This window comes from Notothenia coriiceps, unplaced genomic scaffold, assembly GCF_000735185.1.
Source record: "Notothenia coriiceps isolate Sejong01 unplaced genomic scaffold, NC01 NC01_scaffold00032676, whole genome shotgun sequence".
NCBI lineage: Eukaryota > Metazoa > Chordata > Actinopteri > Perciformes > Nototheniidae > Notothenia > Notothenia coriiceps.
Window position 1 is genome coordinate 79,959 of NW_011365377.1, and position 8,257 is coordinate 88,215.

Consider the following 8,257-nt stretch of genomic DNA (forward strand, 5'->3'; position numbering starts at 1 on the left):
AGACTTGGTGCTGCCCACAGGAGATGCGAGCAGAGGAGAGAGGAGGGGAACCGAGGAGAGAGGAGGGGAAGCAGCAGGCGGTTAGAGAAATGNATATAATATAGACAGGTAATGTAATATTCTCTAATAATGGTAGCCTACATTTGTCTGATTATACGATAAGTTAAAGGTAGGGTATAGAATGGAGAAACCAGCTCGAGCGCACTAGAATTTGAAAGTACACAACCGAAAAAAATCTGCCAGTCCTTCCTTCAGACTTCCTTACAGAGCCCCTCCTCCAACACACACTAACGCGCACATGACCAATGAAGGCACGAGATAAGTTTGTGCCCGAGATGGGAGGCTGCCAGGCAGGTAGGCCGTCCAATTATTTGCCGTGGGCCGAGGCAGATTATTGGACTTGCTTTTTACAACGCCACGGCTTCCACAGATGAAATATATTTATTGTCAAAGCATTTATTGTATTCATTGCTATCGGGATATTAAGAGCATTCCATGGAATATAACACAAAGTGTTTCTGAAGTGAATTACCTACCCTACCTTTAAGTAGAAGGACATTAACTTGTAGTGGAGTATTTTCAGACTTTGGTATCACTACTTTTACTTAAGCAAAGGATCTTAATACTTCTTCCACCTGATGTTTTGTACGTTAATACATTTTAAATAATTGTCCAAATCCCTGTTGATATATTTCACTTGAACACGTATCACAAAGCTTGCGTCAGAAAAGGGGGAAAATATTAGTGTCTGTGTCTACCCAGATCTCATGTTTATTGCCACCAATGCTAATTTGAGCTGGAGCTGCTAAATACTGTGACTGCATAGTTTTTTGTCCTAGGAATAATTGTTAATTGTAATATTTCCCACTAAAGACAAAAGCCAGATGTTAGTGTTTTTTTTTAATTTGATTCGAGAACCAGGTCTATATTGTGCCTCAAAGACTGTATGGAACGTCACATAGAGAAAGAAAGTATCCAAACTGTCAAGGTTAACTTAACACACTTTAAACCAAATTTTCCATTATTTAAGCACCTACAACACTAAACCACAGGGACAATGATCCACTGACAGTTAGATTATAAATGTATTCTATTATGCAACTGTGACGGGGTTCAATTGTCCGTTCAAAAAACCACTGGCCTAGTCGGTTGGGTTGAGCTCCAAACAATTTAATAACAGCAGCAAAACAAAAAAAATAGCGAACAGTACAGTTGACAACAAAATCCAAAAAAAACAAAACAGGACCCGTCCAGTCCTCTCGAGTAGACATTGCTCTGGCGTTGGCCTTCCTCTGCCACCCCACCTTGCACATGTCCCGCTGTTCTGCCTTATTGCCAACCATTCGTCCAATTCACATCCTCAAAAAAAAACACAAGGATCTCACCCCCTCCCGGCCCAACAAGAAACACAGCTTTAATCCAGACTAACATGACACAGGTTAAAGGGGGGAGCAATTAGACACAGGTGAGGGGGGAGGAGACAAGCAGTCCCAGGTGAACAATCGACTCACACATTCTACATAAAAAATCCGACCTCAACAATAAACAGGTTACACCTCATATCATTTACAAAATACAAACAGCGCACAGTAAAATAATAATTTTATTGGTTCATAGCAGCAAATGTTTTCGGTGTGTGGTGGTGGTGTGTCGGCTGTCAGTGGCGGAGTCAGTCCCCTGTGACTCGCTCCGTCACATGCAACATTGTGGCACCCTACCCATTGTTAACTTGTTTAATATGGCAGATTCACCTCTGCCTCTTGCATGATGGTGACAGGTGCTTAAGGAAGCGTAGGATGAAAATAACAATTAACAATTTGCAAATAAGTCATGTAAAGACACCCTACAGTGTTATATCGCTGCTGGTCATTCTGCTATCCATTTCCAGGGCCTATAATAAACTCAGTGTAACTGTTGCAAAACTCGGTCTGAACTTAAATTTGTTCTCCACTTAATTAAAAGTGTTCTTAATATGTTTTATTTCTTTTGTCTTGTTCTTCTTCCCCATGTCTTCAAGCCTTTCCATTTATCTCCATCATCTTTCGCTCCCTCCTACGTCCTTTTCCTTTCTATCACCCCTTTCCTTCTATCTTCATTGTCCTGGTTCTTCTTATCCTTGTTTTTCTTTTTTCTTCTCGTTACTCACTCCCTGTTCCGTCTGCCTCACCTCCAACACACCATCAGCACGCCCCTGGGAGAGGGAGGGGTAACGGAGAGAAAAAGAAAAACAAGGATAAAGGAAGGAGAAGGACAATTAGAGATAGGAAGGAAAGGGTTGATAGAAGAGAAGGACGTAGGAGGAGCGAAAAGATGGATGGAGAATAAATGGAAGGCTTGGACATGGAGGAAGGAAAGGACAGGAACAAGAGAAAAATAAAAACCTATTTTAAAAAACACTTTAATTACAGTTGTGGAACAAATTTAAGTTCAGACGAGTTATGCCAAACGTTACACTGAGTTTATTATAGGCCCGTGGGAATGGAATAAGCAGAATTGAACAGCAGCAGATATTACACTGTAGGTGCATTTACATTGCTTTTTGCATGTTAATTGTATTTCATCCTACGCTTCCGTTAATGCACTGTCACCATCATGCAAGAGGCAGCTGGTGATTGCATATTCAAACAAGTTCAATTGTGGTAATGGTGCCACTCATGTTGCTGGCTGACGGGAGCCCGGAGTCACAGGGTGACGATCCGCCACTTGGACAGCCGACCACACACCACACACGACACCAAACATTGCTTGCCTAGAACCATAAAATTTTATTTTTATGGTGCGTTTGATTAATTTTGCTTAAATGATTATGAGCGTGGTTAAACCTGGTTTATGTTTGAGGGCTCGGATTTTTTGATGTAGAAATGTGGTGATCGTCGATTGGTGTCACCTGGCGACTGCCTTGCTCTCCCGCCCTCCCTGCTGTCTAATTGCTCCCCCCTTACCTGCTGTCGATGTTTGAGTCTGGGGTTATTTAACTGTTTTCTTGTTGGGCTGGGGAGGGTGTGGGTGAGATCCTTGTGTTTTTTTTTGAGGACGTGAAATTTGGGACGGAAATGTTGAAATAAGGCAACCACATGGACATGTTGCAAGGGGTGGGTTGTCGGAAGCGCCAACCGAGCATGTCTACTTCTGAAGAGTGCATGGCGCGTCTGTGTTTTGGTTTTTTGATTTGTTGTCGTAACTTGTACTGCGTTCGCTATTTTTTTTGTTTTGCTTTGCTGCTGTTATTAAATTGTTTGGAGCTCAACCCAACCGACTAGGCCAGTGGTTTTTTGAACGGACAATTGAACCCCGTCACAGTTGCATAATAGAATACATTTATAATCTAACTGTCAGTGGATCATTGTCCCTGTGGTTTAGTGTTGTAGGTGCTTAAATAATGGAAAATTTGGTTTAAAGTGTGTTAAGTTAACCTTGACAGTTTGGATACTTTCTTTCTCTATGTGACGTTCCATACAGTCTTTGAGGCACAATATAGACCTGGTTCTCGAATCAAATTAAAAAAAAACACTAACATCTGGCTTTTGTCTTTAGTGGGAAATATTACAATTAACAATTATTCCTAGGACAAAAAACTATGCAGTCACAGTATTTAGCAGCTCCAGCTCAAATTAGCATTGGTGGCAATAAACATGAGATCTGGGTAGACACAGACACTAATATTTTCCCCCTTTTCTGACGCAAGCTTTGTGATACGTGTTCAAGTGAAATATATCAACAGGGATTTGGACAATTATTTAAAATGTATTAACGTACAAAACATCAGGTGGAAGAAGTATTAAGATCCTTTGCTTAAGTAAAAGTAGTGATACCAAAGTCTGAAAATACTCCACTACAAGTTAATGTCCTTCTACTTAAAGGTAGGGTAGGTAATTCACTTCAGAAACACTTTGTGTTATATTCCATGGAATGCTCTTAATATCCCGATAGCAATGAATACAATAAATGCTTTGACAATAAATATATTTCATCTGTGGAAGCCGTGGCGTTGTAAAAAGCAAGTCCAATAATCTGCCTCGGCCCACGGCAAATAATTGGACGGCCTACCTGCCTGGCAGCCTCCCATCTCGGGCACAAACTTATCTCGTGCCTTCATTGGTCATGTGCGCGTTAGTGTGTGTTGGAGGAGGGGCTCTGTAAGGAAGTCTGAAGGAAGGACTGGCAGATTTTTTTCGGTTGTGTACTTTCAAATTCTAGTGCGCTCGAGCTGGTTTCTCCATTCTATACCCTACCTTTAACTTATCGTATAATCAGACAAATGTAGGCTACCATTATTAGAGAATATTACATTACCTGTCTATATTATATTTTCAGTGGGTTTTCTTCCATCTGTACAGAAAAACAAAACCCTGCATATACACTCGTTTTGTTTTAAAAAAGGGTGTTAATGGCTGCCATGTTTTGTTGAGTCAGGAAATAGAGACTCATCTGGAAAAATACTGTTAAATACAACCTTAATTTATTCTATGGAGGTGAGGGATTTTATTTCACTTACCGGAATATGTCTTCAAAGGCAATGTAAAGTGTTACCATTCTGTACTGATGCCCCTGCCATGTATCCAGTAGTTTATTGATATTTTTCTTTAAATCGGTGCCCATCCATTTAGGATAGAAACATTGTAAAAGAAATAAAGGCAGGCTTTGTAGAACAGTAAAAAAAAAGAAAAAGATCTCTGATGTGCTGTATCAACCTGTCGGACCTTTTTGCAGTCTCCTTTTATGGATAAACTCAGTAAAATCTTCCCAGCATGATGTTCTCTCTGTAATGTCATCCATCCACCACACCCCACTTATGTCCTTGCAGCTATAATGCCCACTCATTGGACTGTTTCTATTAACATCAGCATCCCTGTTATGTTTGTGAGGCATGGCCTCTCCAAATGCGAGGAACATTGATTTTTATATCCCAGCTTCCAGCAAGGTTTGTAGCATCTTTAGTCTTCCTTTCTGGCCTTTGCAGGGGCAATATTTCTGAATGAACATGGTAATTAAGCAGTTGGTCTTCCTGATAAACATTTGATGACCAAAATGACAAACTGTTTCCCTTCCATAGAACAAACACCCAACTCTGTTTCTGTTCATTCAAATCATGAAAAGGTTTTGTCATTACTGTCTTAATGGTTGTTCAATTAAGAGTTCCCATCACGAAGAATGGCCGTTGGAAGAATGGACCATTGATCTGTGGAGGATCTGCCGCGGTTTGAGGGCCTGCCGTCCACCCATTTCTGCTTCTGCTGGTGTGGTGGTTCCCACGGCTGAAGGCCGCTATCCACTTGCTGTTAGAGGCCTACTCCCACCTGTTGGGTGCTACTGTGCGGGGGAGGCCTGGTCTGGAGATACCGCGGAGAAACCGGAGTGTTGCCACACTGCTGCTTGCTTGAGGCGGTGTTAAATTTACTTAATTTGGATTGGCTGATACTTAATTTAGTGTCCGTCATTTCGAAGTAAACTGCTTGTTGATATCAGCTGTGCTCTAAACCACCTGTAAGAGCTATCATTGTTGTTAATTTTATGGTTTTGGAAAAGAGTAATTACTTGTTGCTGTGTATGTATTACGAGGTCGCAGATCTCAGTGGCGTTTTGAACTCACCGTATTCAAGTTTTAATGTATCCCTTTAACCTATCGTCTCTTTATTGTTTACTGCTTTACTTACAGGGCGCTGTCACGTTGATCGTAACAAACACAGTTGGGTAGGCTGGCTTAGACAATGTCCTACAAGGTTAACGCCACGCCGTCTTGTCTGGGCTTAGCGTCGTCTTAAAAGTGCCTACTAATCGCTTGAAGAGGCAACAGGTCGTGTCAGTGTTTTTTCCGTGTCGTCTTTGTGCTTAAACGCGTAAAAGTGTCAGGTCGAGTTGTCGTAGGTGCACAAGGCTTCGTTTTGGTGAGTCCTGTTGTGTCNAACAAACAACACCGCCATCGCCAACAGCAACGCCTCCTCGCTGCTCAACACCAACTGGAGCAAAAACACCAGCAGCAGCAGCAGCAGCAGCCAACCAATGGAGAGCCCGGATGCCAACAATTAGCCCCGCCCCTTTTTTATTATTTTGTTTTTTTGAATAACATGACGACTTCCTGTCCGTCCAAAATGGAAAAAATCCCCCCATTAGTGATGCGGATAGTTGAGTAAACCAGGGGGAATCTTTCAAAAGTGGATGCAGGGACTTAATTGGCTCACTAATTGGTTTTGAAAAAGCTCGTTAACCAATCAAAAATCCAAGATGGGTTAGTCATTTTTTGCCGTAAAATATCTTTAAATTGCCCGATATGAAAGATCTGGGTGTCTAATCGTACATTTCTGACCCTGTAGAAACCAAATTCAGACATGAGGAGGTACTCAGAGGCTTCTTTTGTACACATCAAAAGAAACGGTATTGGGGGTGTTCAGTTTCAGGTAAATTTGACTTTACTTTAGTAAAAAATGTAATTTAATACCAATATTGATAAATTCTGAGGTAAAACACATTTTCCTCGGCAGGAAAATGGTCAGAATGATGGCTAACGGGTTATTACGGCCCCATTTGATGATAAACGTGGACGATGTGGTGCTCATTTCCCCTTTTGAACGATCCTCACAGCTACCTGCAGCGCTAAATACACTTTTTAGTTTATTTGTCCGAGGATCCGGAAAAAAAAAAAAGCCACAAGAACTGAACGAGCCTCTTCAGTATTTTTTAAAACCCAACACCTACAGTGCTTACGAGATTTCTTTTTTTATGTTATTTTCTATTTATTATTAACGGCCTTAATGTATTTATTACGAGGAGTTAGCGTAGCCGCGGGACGTCTGAGCGCGCGAATAAAAAGCCCACGAATAAAAAAAGATATTTCCCTTTTTTTAAGAACATTCAGCGTATAGCGGACGGTAGTTAGTTAGCGGAGTGTACATTAAATATAGATGTTTGTTCCGAGGTTTCTGCCATAAATATTCAGGAAAATGTTTTCATCGTGTATGTGAACGCATACGAGCCTTCAAAACAAAAACAGAGAATAACGTTTTTCAGTATTAATAGAGTCAAAGAAAAAAGTATTTAAGATAAAAACTACAGAAATGAGCGTTTCTAGTGCAGATTTTAGTATTTTCATTCTGATGCCTGTCGATAAATGTGAGTATTCAAGGGATCACTGTACATATGTTGTATTATTATTGATATCATCGCAGGTTTTTCTGTTTTCTACTCGAGTCACATGTCTGAAGCGAAACGTCTCGCACGTTTAAATGTTTGTTTTCTGACAGCAACACGAAAAACAGGAATTATAAGAAAAATAGTTGAAAAGAAATCGAGGGACATTTCTCCAATTTAGGAGAAACAAAACAAAATGTCTGACAAAATTCATCACATTTTCCCCAAATGTATCAAAAAAAATTCCCCAAACCTTTCAAAGATTTTCCTCAAATTTCATCTAAATTTTACCCAAAATTCATTTAAGTTTTTCCCCAAAAACCTTTCAAAATTTTCCCCAAATGTCATCTACATTTAGGTTATTGAAATGTGGTTAATTGGTTGGTTAAAATGTATTAAATATCAGATTTAGAGGAAAGAAATTCAGAGACAAAAAAAAACCCGTCAGAAAACACAAGCTTTGTTTTCTTGAAATTTCTCTGGATATATAATTCCTGTGTTGCAGAAAACAAGCGTGTAAGCATCGGAGACGTCGGTGTTTGTTCACGTCCTCCTCCCCTTTAAACCAGTATAGAAAATATGCCAAAAACTCTTTTCTTTGTTTTTGTACTGGGATCATCTCTCTCTCTCTCCCTGCCTCTTTGTTTCATATTTCCTGCTTATTATTTCTTTCTTGATCTCCATGTCTACGGACGAGCCTGACGATGAACACTGCCTCGCAAACAAACGACCGTTAAATAAAATCAGGTCTTTTTATTTTCCATCGTTTTCGTAGAAACCAGCGAATCAGAAAAAGGGACGACTCGTCAAACTGCGTCCGAAAGTCTTCCTGCTGGGCCAGAAGTTTACGTGTTTCCAACATTTTTTATTATTATTTTTCACACACAGACGATGCACAAAATGAACAAATAAAAAAAGAGAGAGAAATGCCTTTTATCAGAAGAAAAGAGAGGGAATCTGTGAAAAGAGAGGAGGAGCTTTTTGAGTTTATTTTGTTTTTATTTATTTGTATTTTTTTATTTATTTAAATGTTAAGTATCATATCCAGGTCACCTCTGAAGTATCAAAGATCTTAAAGATCCAAACTGTACGGCACAAACAAAAATATAAAATATAATTAAATATATATCGG